This window comes from Procambarus clarkii, chromosome 21, assembly GCF_040958095.1.
Source record: "Procambarus clarkii isolate CNS0578487 chromosome 21, FALCON_Pclarkii_2.0, whole genome shotgun sequence".
In the NCBI taxonomy this organism is placed as follows: Eukaryota; Metazoa; Arthropoda; class Malacostraca; order Decapoda; family Cambaridae; genus Procambarus; species Procambarus clarkii.
Genome location: NC_091170.1, coordinates 29,296,521 through 29,315,412, shown reverse-complemented (window position 1 = coordinate 29,315,412; position 18,892 = coordinate 29,296,521). Strand labels below are relative to the sequence as shown.

The window sequence follows — 18,892 nt, the reverse complement described above, 5'->3', positions numbered from 1 at the left end:
GTTAAGACCATGGTGTTGTGAATTTTGATTTAATATTAATTGTTCTTTTTTCTCTCCATCTTCCTTGCTTCGCTATTTTCTTCTACATCACTTCATCTCTCTCCCTCTCTCTCTCTCTCTCTCTCTCTCTCTCTGTCCTCCCTTTCCATCTTCTCTGTCTCAGTCACCCTCTCCAACTTCCCTTCCTGCTTTCACATGTATTTTCATGGACGAAACATTTATAATCCTCGTATTCGGTCTCATTAATTCCCTTCTTTCCTTCCTTCCTCCTTCCTTCCTCTCATCCTCCCTCACTCTCGTTTTTTTTTTACATATCTTATTCCCCCCGAGTTTGACCACTCCACGAAGCCTTGCTACTCAATGACCCTGGGTATATGTAATATATATGTGTGTCTGTCTTCTTGTCTTGGTAATAGAGATCACGTTCATTAGGTATTGTATAGGTTGGTATTTGTATAGGAACTAGTTATGTACCTATACATGGTACCTATAGGTACCATGTTTAGGTACATAACTAGTACCTATACATATACCTGTACTGCTGGCACCTATACATATACCTGTACTGATGGTATCTATACAAATACCTGTACTTATGGTACCAAAATAAGTAAAACACGCTTCCTGTTATTCTTGAGTCGTTACGTCAAGAATTTTCCATCGCTCAACAAATGTAATGATTATTATACACATTGAGCAAATGGCGTAATATTGGCCAACATTCTCCTATATTGGTTTGGACATGGTATGTCGGGTCTAAGTCCGAGGCTCCCCTACTGCCAGCACTAAGAATAGAGGGGCCAGGGTCATCTGTGACGCATCACCCATAACATAAAATAATCAAGTAGGTATCCTCAGGCAACCTACCTCCTTCCCTCTTTGGCATAGGGGTGAGTGTAGAGGGTGAGGGGGAACGATTCTTTCAAGAGTGTGGTGAAGACTTCATGGAGGGGGGAAGGGGGCATCTTCAGACTCATACTAGTGTCATCATCTAAGCATAGTCCAATGCTGCTCTTTCAGTCAATGGGGAAACAGGCCTACTTGAAAGCGGATTTTTGATTGGCTCTCGGGACAGTACACTGCATTTTGGCGTATAAATCCCTTATGGCCAAAATCTAATGTTTTAAAAATCAAAGAGAGGCTCGCCAAATTGATGTCATGTCCCGTTTTTTATTTGTGGGTCCTCGGTTAATTAAGGTTAGGTGCCTGTAATTTAGTACATCAGTGTAGTGACGCTGGGAACACTGTAGAGGACGGGATACTCAGGCAGAGAGCCTGTCTAATTTAGTACATCAGTGTAGTGACGCTGGGAACACTGCAGAGGATGGGATACTCAGGCAGAGAGCCTGTCTAATTTAGTACATCAGTGTAGTGACGCTGGGAACACTGTAGAGGACGGGATACTCAGGAAGAGAGCCTGTCTAATTTAGTACATCAGTGTAGTGACGCTGGGAACACTGCAGAGGACGGGATACTCAGGAAGAGAGCCTGTCTAATTTGTGTTGTAAGACGGACCTAGTCGCTTCGTTCGGGGGGAGGAGCGACGTTCTGGTAGTGGCAGTGAAGTAGGGCCGACCTCGCCAGACTCTAAAGCAAGTGTCCATACCTAAGCTATACACACTGTCAATTAAAAACGAACTGCTGTCAGAGTCACCAACAACTGCACTTTACACCATTTCTAACAAGCAATCAATCTCTTTCAAGTAGAAGAACATGCTACGAGGTCTCTCCGTTCATTAGAGCATGACGCTAGTATCCGCTATCGAGAGCAGATGTTAGAATTAGAATTTGAAAATACAATTCTAACATCTGGAATTAATCCTCTTCCACTGGAATTTGTCCTCAAGGTTGATTTAGAATACAAGACCCGTCGACAGTCTGACAATGCTGATCATTGTACCAGTTGCAAGATTCCATTTGGGTTGAGGCAAGCATAAAGAGGCACAAGGCTTCTTGTCTTATCCTGGCCCATGCTCAGTGTCCTCTAATATTTTACTTATTACAGAATACTCAAATTTAATGGGTGAACTGATAGTCAACCTCAATTTGGCTATACTGAAATGATAATTACCTTCGCTTCAGAGGTGGAGCCCAAGAGGCATAGCACACATAAAGTCTATTACTTCTAATGTCTTTTTTTGTTAGAATATTAATACATAAGACTTAAAGGCTGTAAAATAAATGAAGTCAAACATACAAAGGTTTTACATTCCAAAATAATTTTTTGTTTAGATTAATTGCTATTTTACGAATGACATAACTAAGTTTGGTCTTTAATTTAAATTGCAATAACTTTCTTTCACCAAGTTACATGGTCCAATCTCCTGGTATTTTACCGTAATTCCCTGTATACTATACAAATGTCATTAGAAATGTATCTTGCCTGGAATACTGAATACATAGATATGCATCATAATAAGGAGTAATTAAATATTTTTCCAGTTAATTCTTTGAACTTTGGAGTTCTGTGCAATTGCCACAGAGACTAATGCCGTCAGTGCGTTGCATGACGAATGTGCAGGAGAGACTCTCTCAATTTGCTTAAGTGAGCATGAAGTTAAAAATACAACCAGCAAGGCTGAAATACACGTTCATACAGACACTCGCACGCTTGTATTGATAGACGCGCACACTCATACACACACACACACACACACACCTAAGTATCATACACACAGAAAACAGTGAATTTTTTGCAGTATACGCATGACGGAATCTAAGCCTGCTGGGCCCCACCACACACGCAATGCAACCCGTTCTCGCACTTTCGTATAGTCAATATTGACTTATTAAATACGTGCATATGTGACATACTAAACATACTAGTTTACCTTGAAAAGCTTCATAGAAAACACCGACCTTACCTAACCTTCTTAGTATGTTAAGATAAGCATCTTATTGCTTAATATTTTTTATAGGATGCGATGCAAGAGAATTGTTAATGTGAATAATGATCTCTCACAGGAAAAATGACAGGGGGGAAATAGGTCAGGAAAGCTGGGAAGGAAAACATTAAACAGCATTAACGAGGGATGACACCCCACAGTGGGCCACCCCACAGGGAACACCCCACTCAGGGGACACGCCTCAGGGAACACGCCTCAGGGAACACGCCTCAGGGAACACGCCTCAGAGGACACACCTCAAGGAACACCTCTTGGGGAACACTTACAAGCTGGAAAAATTCCCTGGTACTTGGGACGACCTGTACCACACACCACAGGCCTCATATACACCATATACATGCTACCACCACACCATATTGATTTTATTAATATCTATCAACACTTCTATCAATTTTAATTTGTAAATAACAATTCTTCAAGGAGGAGAACAAGATAAATCCTGAGCTGATATATGTAGACTTAAATACCGCAAAATTAACATATTTATTCTTGCATGCAAAGAGCAATCAGTAGGATTTAATAGAATAATGCAAATAAGATGACAAAAAACTAGTAGGGAAAGATATCGTCAAGAATCTGTCTCCAGATTCTGAAATTCAGGATTACGAAATTTGCATAAATTTATCAAAGCAGAGTTCTTAAACACAGTCTTTCTCCCCTCTCTCTTTCTCTCTATCTCTCTTTCTCCCTTTCATATTCCCCTCTCAGTCTCTCTCTCTCTCTCTCTCTCTCTCTCTCTCTCCTTCACCCATAATACCTCAGGCACAATAAGTCAAAGTAATAAAATTTATGGAGAAACGAGGGACGTAGTTACGCTTGAGTGGGGCGAGGCGCAGCTGTTTATTGGTGCTGGAGACTCAGGTGTAAAAATGGTGAGGTAAATTTGATAGGAGTTATCGCGCTTTGGAGGACTGGCGCGATAGCATTGTGTGGATTCGTCGAGTGTGCTGTGCACTCTTGATTATATTTCCTAGACCCTGTTGCAAAGCCATTTTATTTTCGACAGATTAGAATTTAGATTTAGGGGAATGATTTATAAACTAAAGATTAGAATTTAGATTTAGGGGATTGTTTTATAAACTAAAGATTAGAATTTAGATTTAGGGGAATGATTTATAAAATAATGGACGAGTGAATGAGTCAATGAATATATGCTAGAGAGACCCCGGAGGCCGGATCATGACACTATATTAACTGACAGGTGAGTCAACAGGCAGGTGAGTCAACAGACAGGTGAGTCAACAGACAGGTGAGTCAACAGAGAGGTGAGTCAACAGACAGGTGAGTCTACAGGCAGGTGAGTCAATCAGCCAGTTGAAGGTGGCTTGACGTCAGTCAAGTGCTGAGAAGAAATCTTGCCGCCAATTGCCCGGGGATTGAGGAAGTCCGACTCATCAGGTTTCTTCAGTCAGAAGACTTGGAGATGACGAGTGACGACGCTGTGACAGCTGCAGGTGATGGTGAGAGCCGCAGGTGATGGTGACAGCTACAGGTGACGGTGACAGCTGCAAGTGACAGTGAAAGCTGTAGGTAACAGTGACAGCACCAGGTGACAGAAACAGCTCCAAGTAACAGTAACAGCTGCGAGTGGACGCCAGGCACCTACTGAAGGGACCCTGACAACCGCTATCTCCCCTTCCCAGGATAACACCAAGATAACTACCAACAACCCAATTAACGGAGCATGGTGAAATACTTGAATACACTTATTTCTTGGCCAAATCCCACACAATAAACAACGCGACGTGCAAAATGTGGCAAAGTAAACCCCTAAAAAAACACACACATACTCCTCACTTTTTGCTCGATGTTAGCCAAAATTTAGTGAGTCACGTCTGCACCAAAACAATTACAGACTCACAAGCTTTCATGACTCATAAACTCACTCACTTATCCCTCATTCATTAGGGTCTTGCGTCATTAGGGTCTGATGTAGCCCCCCCAATGACGCAATCCTCACTTTTCCAGAAGTTACCTTAAATCGACGTTTTCTTGATATTTGATATTAACATTCATGTTAATTTTTAGGGAGTTAATTCTGGGTATGTTAGGTGTAACCTGTCCCTAGGTTAGGCTCGTGCAAGCGGCGGCCTATGCCTTTTTTCATTCATAAACAAAGTGGTTGGCGGCTGGATTACCTATAGCATTTGGGCTTTTACTGATGAAGATGAGCTATTACACACGACACGCAACTGATGATGTTCGAATAGTTCTCGAACAGTTCTCGAACTGACGACCTCTGTTCGAATCGCAATGCTGTAAATGCTTCACCCACGCAGTTCAAACACAAATAAGAGAACCTGAACACCTAACTAACCTACGCCTAACTGCACATATAAGTTTAATATATAATTAAGTAATTTATATATGAAAAACAAACTGTTTTAATATACAATACGTTAAAATTTATGAATGCGTCTTTGGAGAACGGCCGCCGCTTTAACGAGCCTGGTCTGAGGACAGGTTGAAATAACACTATCCCCATACATACAAAAATCAATATCATTCGCATTAGCTTTACTACGAAAAGTTGACAAATGAAAAATGGAATTAATATCTTTCCGAAATTCGAGACATTGATGGCATTTAGCAATGCCTTAATTTTGAGGCAAAGATAATAATAATAATAAAAATAAAATTATTACAGAAAAGACATTATTTATATTTTTTTTTGGGTGGGAACGAAGGTCTTGGAGAAACTTGGAAAGAATCCAAGTTTGAAATATATTGTTTCATATATATTATGAAAGGTTATTGGCTCGCCCACTGCTGCTTCTTGGGATTTATTATCTTGAGTGCATGTGAGTGTTTAAGTGTCTTCAGTTAATTGCACGGAGTGTATTCATGAGTGCCTTTAATTAAGAGCTTGTATGAAATGTATAATTTATTTAGGTTTAATGCATGTGGCAATGTAAATATTTCTTTAAAATAAGCGTATTCGTGTACATTTTTATTTATTGCAAGTGAGTGAATGTATTCATGTTTTAATCTCTTTTATAAAAGGAATGTTTGCAGGCACATGTATCTAATATTTAGTGACTGTGTGTATGGCAACCAAAAGTAACTATTTTTGAGGTATTGTGGCAAGTATTGCAATAGGTACTAATGCATATTTTCTTGTAGATATTGTTTTTGTTGCTAATTATCAATAAAACTTTGATTAGACCTTCCAATATTATTATTATTACTATTAGTATTATTTTCTTCATGTTATTTATCTTTATCACAATACACAGAACAATATTTAAGGGTTCCTGCCGACAGGATTTAATGGTAATTGGCAATATTCTCTGTCGTCTTCAACTCGAAAACGACTTGAGTAACGAAACTGAAGCCATGTTTGGTCGTTCCTAATTGTTTATGTCTTGTAGACGAAGAAACTAACAATCTCAGATTTTCGTTATGACACTGAACTTAAAATCATTTGTTTCCGTGTTCCCGGCCTTTCTAGCTTTCCCTGTGTTTTCCATACTTGCTTTCTCTGCTTTGCTTTCTCAGCCTCTTTTCTCTTTACCATCTTAACCCTATTTTATCTCTCATTGATATTAATAAGCCATATGTTTTTCTCTCGTCTTGAAGATTGCCTTTTCATTGGAGAATTCCTCATTTTCTTTCACGTAGTTTTTATTTCCTCTCTTTATCTCTCTCTCTCTCTCTCTCTCTCTCTCTCTCTCTCTCTCTCTCTCTCTCTCTCTCTCTCTCTCTCTCTCTCTCTCTCTCTCTCTCTCTTCTTCCCCACTCACTCGTTTCGTCATTCCTTCTGCCCTTACTCCGTCTCAACTCCTCGTTCCGTGCTGCACCAGTTCGCCCTCTCTAAAAAGCCAAACACTAAGTCCTGCCTACTGGAAAGGACTTAACCTCACAGGGTATCACTGGACGCAGGCGGACGTTGGAAGGTCGAATGGCATCTCTCTCTTGTCGACATGTCTACCTTCACACACGAGATTATATATGAGCACACACACACACACACACACACACACACACACACACACACACACACACACACACACACACACACACACACACACACACACACACACACACACTGGGATAGCCCCCTAATGGAAAAGACTGTCACAACAATGCTTGAAAACGCAGATGCTGAGAACAAAGCCCGCCTCCTAGCGGTAACAGCACCCCACGCCGGGGATTTTTTATTTGCTGTGTCCAATGCAGCCCTGGGAACTCGCCTCAATCATGACGCTCTCCGCATTGGAGCTGCTCTTCGCCTTGCCGCTAATATTCTCACCAAACATAGGTGCATCTGCGGCAGCGCGATGGCAGACCAATATGGTCTGCCATCACATGACATGAAGAAGGCATGAAAAAGTCAACGACATCAGCAAGAAGAACCTCAAGTGGAGCAGGAGGAGGAGGTGGTTGGCAAAATACGAATTTGTTATACCGAATAATATGGAAAATAGTGAAAACGGCTATTGGCCAGAATTTGCCCAAATCTCACTGCAATTTTTAAAATACGATGCCTATCGAAAATATGACTGTTGAACGTTATTTCTGAGCAGAATTCGGGATGACTGCACGCATTTGGAGTTTTAAATTACGATTTTTTATACCGAAAATATGCAAAATAGTGAAAACGACGATTGGTCAGATCTTCTCCAAATCCCCTCCCCCCCCTTGCTGTTTTCTATCACCATCATCATTTCCACAACTGTTACCCTCACCATGAGCCCTGTCTTCCTCACCATCAGCCCTGTCTTCCTCACCATCACACAAGAGCCTCTGCAGAGTACCACCACACCTCAAGGAACCAAGGACTCCTTGAACCAAAAATTCGTCCTTAATGTAGAATTCCTCGCTGTTCCAGGACCCTCCCCGCCCCCCCCCACTCCCATCCTCCTTCATACTAATGAGACTGATACTGTCTGAGAGAAATGCCCTCAGAGGCTTCGCTTATTTTGTTGATGTGAGCGGAACATTAAAGTTCTTCTTCTTATTATTATTATTATTAGTGTTGTCATTAATTTTATTTCGTAATTTTCGTTATGTGTTTTCCTGTTTGCTCTTTTTCTTTCCAGTCTGCCCATTACTCTTCCATTCCATCACTCCTTTCCTCGCTCCATCATTATCCTAACTATTACACATCCGTTCCATGACAGCTGCTTTCGGCCCATCACCACCGGTTGAGAGGCGGGACCAAAGAGCCAGAGCTCAACCCCCGCAAGCACAATTAGGTGGGTGAGTACAGCTTCCCTCGGCCCATCACCACAGCTCCCCGCGGCCCATCACCACAGCTTCCCTCGGCCCATCACCACACCTTCCCCTCGGCCCATCACCACACCTTCCCCTCGGCCCATCACCACACCTTCCCCTCGGCCCATCACCACACCTTCCCCTCGGCCCATCACCACACCTTCCCCTCGGCCCATCACCACGCTATCCGGTGCAATGTTTTGGTGGTGGCGAGAACAGAAGGAAATATAAACATGACGGCTGCTATTGTATAACTGAATAATCACGTCTGTGGTAGGAACTTAACTTGCAAAATAAAACACACACACATAAACACCCCTTCCCTTCCCATCCCCCATCACTCCTGCCCCTCGCCCATCACCGAAGCTGCTCAATACTCCCCTATTTCATCCTCGTCTCACCGCCACCCCTCCTGTATATTCTCTCCACTATTGTACAGTTCTCCTTCATTACTCATAACCATCTCATTACTCACAGCCAGCTCATTACTCATCTCTCAAAGACAGGCTGTTGTAGGGAATATTTCTCCTATCTGTACAGTACTTCTAAGATATTTGTTTTGGTTTGGTCGGAGTGAAAGATAAGAGAAGGAGGAGAAGGAGGAGAAGGAGGAGGAGGAGGAAGAGGAGGAGGAGGAGGAGGATGTGGAGGAGGGAAGGGAAAAGAACTATGAGGAGGAAGCGCCAAGCCATTACAACTATATAGCACTTGGAAGGTATCAGGATAACGATTTGGGATGGGACGGAGGAATGGAATGATGCCCCTACCACTTGGACGGTCGGGGATTGAACGCCGACCTGCAGGCAGCGAGACCGTCGTTTTACCGTCCAGCCCAAGTGATTGGGCGGAGAGGGGGAGAGGCAGAGAATAGGGGAAAGGAATAGGAAAGTTGCAAATAAGGAGGTGGAGGAAGAAACAAATAAAATGAGGCAGAACATTGGAGGGAGAAGAAAAGTAGGAAATGAGGAGGAGAGCGATAAAATGAGAAGACAGAGGAAAATGAGAAAAAAGTAGAAGAAGTTGAAAAAAATGGAAAATATGGAAGGACAGAACTGAAAATAAACAAGTGATGGGAAATGGAGAGAAGAGATTTAGTAAATCAGATGAGGGGAAAAGATAACTAAGGCCAGGTATAAGAAGAGGCAAGGATGAATGATGAATGTAAGAGGAAGGAGAGAGAGAGAGAGAGAGAGAGAGAGAGAGAGAGAGAGAGAGAGAGAGAGAGAGAGAGAGAGAGAGAGAGAGAGAGAGAGAGAGAGAGAGAGAGAGAAAGAGAGAGAGAGAGAGAGAGAGAGAGAGAGAGAGAGAGAGAGAGAGAGAGAGAGAGAGAGAGAGAGAGAGAGAGAGAGAGAGATGGCTGGGCACCGACTCACACACACCTCCAGTAGCCGCCTGCCAGCCCTCACGGACAGTGGTGTCGGCGTTCGTCCCAGCGACACACTGGCCTGGTGTCACCCTCCTGGCCTGGGTTATGGTCCCACTCGTCCAACTCCTCCTCCAACTCAACACCTAACTTCAGTCCTTCTCGAAGTCGAGGAACCACGTCGTGCCCAAGCCACGTGAGATGCAGAAACTAACTTTTACATCTAGAAAATCATGTTAAATGCTAGTATACTAATGGTCAATTGAAGCAAACGTCACGCCAAACATTTGACTAGGAAAGGCCTTCAAAATTTAGCCACCAAGCCCCAGCAAGTTCCCTTACATTAACGACTTGTTTGAACACTCTTCCCATCTTCAGGGACCTATGTTAAGACACGTGACCTTGATCAGTAACCAGACAAACACACCACGTGTAACCACGTCAAGAACGCCCGAACCCACCCACCAATTACGCCACATAAACTAATCGAGTTTATAACTACGTGACGAAAAAGACAAAAAAACATAGAGGGACATTCAACAGCCCAAATCCAGACATATATTCACAATGAGAATATTTTTTAGCAAGGGGCTTCAGACACGCAAATAAAGGCACTGGTGTATGTATATATATTTTTGTTGTTTCAAGGGAACTCCGTATTATTTTTTGGGGACAGGACGAAGACCCAAGCACCAGGAAAATCACCTCTCGTGAGTACATATCTCTGCATCCGTATATTATTTTGCGAATAAGATTTATTATTAAATATATAAGACACCACGATTTTATATGAAGGGGGGAAAAGGGTGTATGAATTTAATTAACGTATACATGGATGGATGCAAGGATGTATTGCATGTGTATGTATCCAGGGGCCTCGTAGCCTGGTGGATAGCGAGGGGCCTCGTAGCCTGGTGGATAGCGCGCAGGACTCGTAATTCTGTGGCGCGGGTTCGATTCCCGCACGAGGCGGAAACAAATGGGCAAAAGTTTCTTTCACCCTGAATGCCCCTGTTACCTAGCAGTAAATAGGTACCTGGGTGTTAGTCAGCTGTCACGGGCTGCTTCCTGGGGGTGGAGGCCTGGTCAAGGACCGGGCCGCGGGGACACTAAAGCCCCGAAATCATCTCAAGATAACCTCAAGAAGATCCACGAATCCATTTCTATATATAATTGTATAAAATATATCCATGAGTGTATCTAGGTATGAATGTATGCATTAATACATGAATCTATTTATGAGTGTAAGTTTGTATTTATACATGAGTGTATGTTTGAATTTATGTATTAAAGTAAAAAAGAATAATACAAATCAACAAGGATTAAACTATAATGACTACATATCACTGATACATATGTATAAATATTTATAATTATGTCAGCAATAAATTCATTTACATAGGGCATAAATTTGTTATATATAAATAATGAGGGACGACATCACATCAAGAGCCACTAAAAGGACTACCGAAACCTTCTCTAGGTAAATCCAGGGTAAAACCCATCATCTCTTGACACATTTAAGCTTCCTTTAATACTTTTGAAGAGTCAGTGTATATTAACCTAACCGAGAACAGTGTGTCACTGTTCATTAGAACAGTGAAGTGAAGATATATATATATATATATATATATATATATATATATATATATATATATATATATATATATATATATATATATATATATATATATATATATATATATATTTAGCGACTTTTAATCACTCAATTTAATTTTTATTGTTTATTTTTTAATTGAAAAATAATTAATTATTATATGACGCTTTTGAGGCCGTTCTTAAATAGTGATTGTTACTGTATTTGTCATTCTTATATTTTTGTTGCTGTATTTGTCATTATCAATATTCACATTTATTATGTAAATACAACAAAAATATTTTGGCAAATGATGATTGATAACAGGAGTGAAGAGGAAGAAGAGTGGAGAAGAAGGAGGAGGAGGAGCAGGAGATAAGAGGGAAAGGACAATGAGATGAGGGGATAGAAGAAGAAGAAAAAGAAGGGGATGAGGAGAGGGAGAGGATAATAGCCGTTGTTTCCCAAAGACACTCAACCCGACCTGGCCAGTGTGGCGACTGAGGACTTAATGCTCGTATGAAAACCCTTTTTTTCGGTTAATATTGATGGTTTAATCAAATAGAAATTTGAAAGTAAACATTATAAAATAGTTTGGAAAGCAATTGATTATGTGTATTTTGCTTCACCCCTCTGGCAATTTTTTATTCTAAACGTTCCAGGGGGAACCACGTTAAAAAGTGTGCTTGGATCTTAAGCGAGGGAGACAGAGAGAGAGAGAGAGAGAGAGAGAGAGAGAGAGAGAGAGAGAGAGGCAAGTCTCATTTTGACACGATGGAAGATAATATTACAGGAACCAGATACAGGATACAGTCTCCACATAGACACAACAATTATATACATACGCCAAAAAGCTCCCAAAAGGGCCGAAACAAATGAATAAGAAATGTCCTCTTCCATTATGTAAATGAGATCTGCAACAAGAGAATTTCAAAATTAAGGCAGACTCCTCTTCCGCCTGCGTTAGGGGGCAAGGCTGACGACACAAGGGGATTACGGAATCTCAGACTAGGGAGCGCCAAGGTGAGTGGGATTGAGACCGTGGAAAAGAGCGAGTATGTTGATTGTGGAGAGAGAGAGAGAGAGAGAGAGAGAGAGAGAGAGAGAGAGAGAGAGAGAGAGAGAGAGAGAGAGAGAGAGGAGAGAGAGAGAGAGAGAGAGAGAGAGAGAGAGAGAGAGAGAGAGAGAGAGAGAGAGAGAGAGAGAGAGAGAGAGAGAGAGAGAGAGAGAGGGGTCTCTGTACGTAAGGTCAACCAGCTGCGAGAGGTCTGGGAGCCAGGACCCTCCTCCACACCACTTCACACAGTCGTCGCCCTCTTTTTTGCTGCTCTGCCAGAAATGGTTAATCTCGTCCAGTGACCTCAATAGTTTGCTCGGTTTCATGAATTTGAACTTAAGCCTGGGCTTAACTTGTGGCCTCTACACACACACACACACACACACACACACACACACACACACACACACACACACACACACACACACACACACACACACACACACACACACACACACACACACACACACACACACACACACACACACACACACACACACACACACACACACACACATACACACACACATACACACACATACACACACACACATACACACATACTTACACATTTTTGTGTGTGTATGAATTTGGAATATGAAATACCTCTAGGGTCCAGCGACCATTGTGTCCTAATCTTTGACTACATGATGGAATTCAACCTTGTGACCATGGGGCAAGAGGTCTGGGAAAGGAGAGTTGACTACAGGAAAGGGAACTACAGGAGGATAAGGGACTATCTGGGAGAATGCAGTGGGAGCCTGAGCGGCTCCCATTGTTAGAAGAAATTACCCTAGATGAAAGACATAGAGGTGACAGCAGAGGAGGTAATGAAACAATTGACAACACTGGATGCAACTAAAGCGTTCTGGAAAGGGAAATCTTGCCTAACAAGCCTTCTGGAATTCTATGATAAGATAACGAAGATAAGACAGGACAGAGAAGGTTGGGTAGACTGCATATTTCTGGACTGACAAAAAGCCTTTGATACAGTACCGTATAGGAGACTGCTATTCAAACTCGAGAGGCAGGCGGGGGTGGAAGGAAAGGCCCTAGCATGGATAAGGAACTTCCTAACAGGAAGGAGCCAGAGAGTAACGGTAAGGGGCGAGAAGTCGGACTGGCGAACAGTAACGAGTGGAGTACCTCAAGGATCGGTCCTGGGACCAATTCTATTTCTAATATATGTTAACGACATGTTTACAGGAGTAGAGTCCTACATGTCGATGTTCGCGGATGACGCAAAGTTGATGAGAAGAGTTGTGACAGATGAGGATTGTAAGATCCTCCAAGAGGACTTAAACAGGTTGCAGGGATGGTCAGAGAAATAGCTACTGGAGTTCAACACAAGCAAATGTAAAGTTATGGAAATGGAACTATGTGATAGGAGACCAAAGGGACAGTACACAATGAAGGGGAACTGCCTATCTGTGACGACGCGAGAAAGAAACCTGGGCATGGACGTAACACCTAATCTAACTCCTGAGGCACATATAAATAGGATAACGACAGCAGCGTACTCTACACTGGCAAAAGTTAGAACATCATTCAGAAACCTAAGTAAGGAGGCATTTAGTACATTGATAAAATCTTGAAAAACAGACGAATCTGTTCAGAAGTTACAGTTTACCGTCAGAGTAGAAGTAATGAGTAGTAGTAGTAGTAGTAGTAGTAGTAGTAGTAGTAGTAGTAGTAGTAGTAGTAGTAGTAGTAAGTAGTAGCTTAGAATAAACCAAATGAACAGGTTACAGTGGTGAACTCCATTCATCATTTCATACGTAAATACGGCAGAAAAATACATCAGGAATAACTGTATTAGACAACCGGCGACTGGAAAGACGGGGTCCAAGAGCTGAAGCTCGACATATGAACACGTTTACATAAATACAACCAAATGTAATTAATTGGTCTGGCATCATACACGTCGGAGTTGGAAAATTTGTTTTAATTTGATATCACGAATTTTTATTTTTGTTCAACTTTTGGCACTTTCAGACAGCTCTTTGTAACTGCGATAAACGATTCGTTAATAAACGAAGTTATAACAACAAAATTAACAACAAAGGGTCAATAATTACAGAGGAGTGAGAGGAGGAAAGAGCTCAGGAAACACAGGAAAATACTAGGTACTTAATGCATATGTAATTATAGGAAATTATAGAAAAAAATAAATTACTAAATAAATTAAAAAATTCAATAGGAAAAATATATTTTATACCTCAATATAAAATACACAATGCACTTGAGATAATTAATGACTACTAATTATTACGATCTTGGGATAACTCAACACATCTAATGATATTTCAATACATTTACTAACAGAGAACGATATTCACATATTAAAATCTCATTTACAGGCCTCTGCGGCACTGTTACAGAATGAGAGACAGAGAGGAGAGAAACAGAAACAGAGATAGAAACAGAGACTGAAACAGATATACAGAAACAGAGATACAGACAGAATCAGAGATATAAACAGAGAGAGGGAGAGAGAGAGAGAGAGAGAGAGAGAGAGAGAGAGAGAGAGAGAGAGAGAGAGAGAGAGAGAGAGAGAGAGAGAGAGAGAGAGAGAGAGAGAGAGAGAGAAAGAGAGAGAGAGAGAAAGAGAGAGAGAGAGAGAGAGAGAGAGAGAGAGAGAGAGAGAGAGAGAGAGAGAGAGAGAGAGAGAGAGAGAGAGAGAGAGAGAGAGAGAGAGACAGACAGACAGACAGATAGACACACACACACAGAGGGGACAGTCAGGTATTGCTTCCCAATCAACCAGGGTAATGCGAGTCAGCGTGGCTATACACGCAGCCTGCAAGTAAGGGAGTTTGCAAGATCTACACCAAGACCCAACACTACTCTCAGGGGGCAGACACAGACTCTGATCCGCCTGTCTGAGATGGTGATGATAGAGGATTCGCGAATCCTCTAACTGAACCCAAGATGGCGACTCGGAAATTATCTTGGCCTTGTTTAATATTATTCTTTATGTAAATATGTATAATGTATTTATGTAACTTACATGTAAATATTAAATATGGATACTAGTATGATGCAGACTTAAATTCGTGCAAACGTTTATTCGTATATTAATACAGCCTTAAATTCATACAAGCGCATATATATATATATATATATATATATATATATATATATATATATATATATATATATATATATATATATATATATATATATATTTATTTATTAATGCATACATATACACATGTAAACCCAACACCACCAGCGGCACACGCAACGCCGCCAAATATAAGAGCATCCTACGGGCGCCTTGACAAGTGCATTATACACCCGTCTGAGGCCCGTACATCGCAGCACCAGCATGGAACCCCCCCCCCCCCCACTCCCATCCTCCTTAAGACCAAACACTTATGTAGAATGTCCAGAGAGTTGTTTCTAGTGTGATATACACAACATCAGAACGGGGACAAAAATAGTCGTGACAGATGAGGACACGGGTGAGGACAAAAAGAGAGAATACAGGTGAAGAGAGAACGAGAGAACACAGACGAAGAGAGAGAGAGAGAGAGAGAGAGAGAGAGAGAGAGAGAGAGAGAGAGAGAGAGAGAGAGAGAGAGAGAGAGAGAGAGAGAGAGAGAGAGAGAGAGAGAGAGAGAAGAGGAGCACACAGGAGGAGACGTGGAACACAGGGGATGTTAGCGTGACAGGAAATAATAATAATAGCTTTATCATACGAATATGCAGGCAGCGGCACCAGTCATGAGGTGGTGGAGATCCCTGAAGCAGAACACACACCGCTGAAAGTGCGTGCGACCTAAGTTACGTCACAGTCGCACTATAACACTATTTACGTAAGAAGTACTGAAAGTACTCAAGGTTTAGGCACTCAAGCACTGTCGCCGTAAGGTTTAGAGGCTGACCCAAGAGCTTAAACTCGACCACGACAAACACAGACAGGTGAGTATAGACACAAACTTTCTTCTTCTTCTCGGGTCTTAACCCTTTGTTAGACACGAGACGCGAAAGTTTTAAAGGAATGTACAGAGAGAGAGAGAGAGAGAAAATAATATTGCCTGCCACAATCTCTATCTTAAAAGAAAATGCAGAAAGTGAGTTTCAACGAACATCTTAATATGTTCTGCAACATTTTTAACCGGTAAGAAGTTATTTTAACCATTGCAGAACCACATATATAACCCAAAAAGATTTATTTCTAGTTTGAAGTTTGGAAAAATCTTCCTAAAATGTTTTTAAATCACGAAAACATAATTTTTCAATTACATTCAAATTTAATCGAACTCTTGTGGAGCAAATTACTAAAAGATTATTGGAATAGAGTATAGGGGGGGACACGTGAAACACAGCAGCGGTAAATCATAGACAGATACGATAAAAGGTTACAAAAGCAATGTATTTTGTGCATTTTAAATTGAAGCCGAAACATTCCATTAATTACAGAAATTCTGAAGTGATCATCGATAGTTACTGTTAGTTGGTTTATGGCGATTTGGCAACACTGGATACGTTAGGGTTGAGTCTAGGCTCTGTGGACCACTGGCTGTTGTTGTGTGGACCACTGGCTGTTGTTGTGTGGACCACTGGCTGTTGTTGTGTGGACCACTGGCTGTTGTTGTGTGGACTACTGGCTGTTGCTGAGTGGTCCGCTGGCTGTTGTTGTGTGGACCACTGGCTGTTGTTGTGTGGACCACTGGCCATTACTCTGCCGAACGCAGGAGTCACAAAGAAATAAGAGGATTCACAGGAAGATGTTAACAAGAACAGGGAGGAAAAGCTAAAATAAGAGAAGTGATAGAGAAAGAGACGAAAATGGAGATGCAGAGGCCGAAGAAGATACAGGCTTATGAGAAGGTACATAAGATACAAAATGGCAAATCGATATTTAGGAGACGATATGGTAGAGGTTACAGGAGACGATACAGATTACGGGAGAGGATACAGAGGACACGCGAGAGGTTACAGAGGAAGGTGTTATAGAAGGAAACAAAATAATATAATGGAGTAAGGAAGGATACAGATGGAGTGGCTATAAAAGCAGCGTAGGCTACAGGAAAAATACATACGTGTTTGAGACCTGGGAGACATTACTTCACTCTTGTTCCAAGTCCTCCCAGTGGTAATGTCTTGTGACCTGGATGTGAAACGATTGGTGGAGTTTGTTCTATTGAAATCATGGTGATGAGTAACCTAATTAGTTTCAGTACCTGGCCTTGTTTAGGCCTAAATCATAACCCAAAAATAGAAATGCTGAAATCACAGAAGTAGAACATACAGAGTTGGATATAGAAAGATATGATGCGGTTGAAAAAAGGATACAGGGGATGATACATAAAATTGCTTGCCAATACGTGGCCCACACCTGCTACTGCTCTCTGAATATTATCTTAACTAGGCGTATATGCCCCACTTGATATCTCCCTATCCGACAAAAGTTCCCAGCCTTCTGTACTATTTCGCTTGAAATTACTATTTGTAAGATTCTCCCTCGTTGCTTAGTCCTATTGGAACCCCTCTGCAACTTCTCTTGTAGTTGCTTACTGCACAACCTGTTCGTTCCTCGTTACCTCTACCACTACTGTTTTCATTGTTTTCTAGAACTGTTCGCCCTTACCAGCTTCTGCAAATTCTTTTTGCTCTTGCGTTACATTGCGTTAGTTGTTGGTCTCTCATCTTGCTAGTTACGATTTGGTCTCTATTCTTCCCATCTCTAGGTTACTCTATATTCACTCTCTCAACTTCTCTACACTATTCTCTTCCTTTCCTTTATCTTTCATTTTCGTTTTGTTTGTCACATTGTTCAATTCCTGAATGCATTTTGTGCAGCTGCCTAGTTTTTATGCTTTCCTCCCTGTGCTTGCTTTATACAACCTTCTGTTCATACAACGCAAGTCCTTTCATCTTTTCAGATATCTGGTGTGTGTGTGTGTGTGTGTGTGTGTGTGTGTGTGTGTGTGTGTTTACTAGTTGTGTTTTTACGGGGGTTGAGCTTTGCTCTTTCGGCCCGCCTCTCAACTGTCAATCAACTGTTTACTAACTACTTTTTTTCTTTTTTTTTTCTTTTTTCTCCACTCCACACACACACACACCCCAGGAAGCAGCCCGTGACAGCTGACTAACTCCCAGGTACCTATTTACTGCTAGGTAACAGGGGCATTCAGGGTGAAAGAAACTTTTGCCCATTTGTTTCTGCCTCGTGCGGGAATCGAACCCGCGCCACAGAATTACGAATCCTGCGCGCTATCCACCAGGCTACGAGGCCCCCCTCGTGGGGCCACACACACACACACCCCTACGAGGTGTGTGTGTGTGTGTGTGTGTGTGTGTGTGTGTGTGTGTGTGTGTGTGTGTGTGTGTGTGTAGATGTTTCAATCATGCGTGGGGAAGGTATCCTCTTATGAAGAATTTTAACGGTGTGGGTCCACTTGTATATGTAGTGGGGGTCCGGGGTTTAAAACCATGGGACCCCATGTTTTGGCTTGGTGGTTGAGACATATGTATATGTGTGTGTGTTTATGAGGGATGTGTGTAACTGTGTTTAGTGCAGAAGGCTCACCTCAGACCCCCCTCACACCTCCCCCCCCTCACACCTCCCCCCCCTCACCCCTCCCCACAAACACCCCTTCCCGTTTCTCTCTTCCCAACACCCTCTTTGATCTCTTACGGTAATCTTCGCGAAAGAGAGACTCTTCCTCCTGTCTTCCGCCTACTCTTATTCTCGTTGAATCTATCGCTGTCATCTTCTTGACCATCTTTCGCTTCTGCTT

At 41.9% G+C, this 18,892-nt stretch overlaps 1 protein-coding gene across 2 annotated transcripts in view; it reads left to right on the top strand.

Annotated features, from left to right (window-relative positions):
• Nucleotides 1–9,506: 9,506 nt before the first annotated feature.
• LOC123753838 (G-protein coupled receptor dmsr-1) overlaps nt 9,507–18,892 on the top strand; it is a 62,290-nt gene continuing 52,904 nt past the window's right edge. Inside the window, exon 1 of one of the 2 annotated variants that reach the window (XM_069328239.1) lies at nt 9,507–9,682. The gene's annotated coding sequence lies outside the window, so the exon portion shown is untranslated. Of the gene's footprint in view, nt 10,197–18,892 lie in introns of both variants that reach the window. The other variant, XM_069328238.1, reaches the window with a different exon arrangement.